This window comes from Papaver somniferum, chromosome 8 (genome assembly GCF_003573695.1).
Source record: "Papaver somniferum cultivar HN1 chromosome 8, ASM357369v1, whole genome shotgun sequence".
NCBI lineage: Eukaryota > Viridiplantae > Streptophyta > Magnoliopsida > Ranunculales > Papaveraceae > Papaver > Papaver somniferum.
In genome coordinates this window covers 104,775,612-104,776,506 of record NC_039365.1, presented here as the reverse complement: position 1 = coordinate 104,776,506, position 895 = coordinate 104,775,612, and positions in this window count along the sequence as shown.

Here is an 895-nt window from a genome sequence, read left to right as displayed (position 1 = left end):
TTGTAAGGGGTGCAGTACATCAAGGGGAACCGATCCTATGTACATGTGCAACACATATAAGTTAGATACCATATATATGTGGGGAACCGATCCTAGTACCTAGTCAACCGAATCTTTGGGAAGCTAGTGTGACTATGCGTAGTACTCACATGGAGGTCGAACCGAAACTTGTTTTGGTAGAACCGTTAAACCCATGATTGTGATTGAATGTTGGTTTGATCAATCACATAGTTCTTGAAAGTCATATGAACCAATTCTAAACTTGTTAGGAAGTGTGGAAAATCGGTTTCAAGGTTGTAAGTGTGAAAGAGAACTTACAAAGTAAAGATGTCGACAAACTTTGAACACGTGCTGTGAATGTTTATTTCTATAATTGTTCAAAGATATTCCTTAACGGCTAAGGGAAGAGAATCCCAGGATCGAAACATAAGTAAGTTAAGAATCTTTTAATTAAGGTTATTAATTTTATTTTGTAGGGAAATTACAGAATTAGTAATGTGCATATACTAATTAGATTTTCTGAGAGATTTCGACCGTTATTTCTGGACAGAGAATTTCCAGGAATTATGGAAACCGAATTTGTGCTTTAATGAATATCTTGAGAATATTTTCGGTTTTGGAAATTCCTTGGCGTCCAAACCTCCTTGTCTATAAATACACGAAGTTTTCCTTTCTAGCAAACTAATCCTTCGTAACAACAGATTTGCTCTTTTGTTGTTGTTACTGGTGTAGCCGCCTATCGGAGAGGAGAGTAATCTAATTAGGTAATCCAAGTACGTGACTTATTTATAAGTTGGAGGCGTGGGAATACAGACGGAACTAGGTGAACTATAGGGTTAGTTACTTGGTCTCAACTATACGAAGTTAGTGTAATTTTGTGTAGCGGCTTAATCCT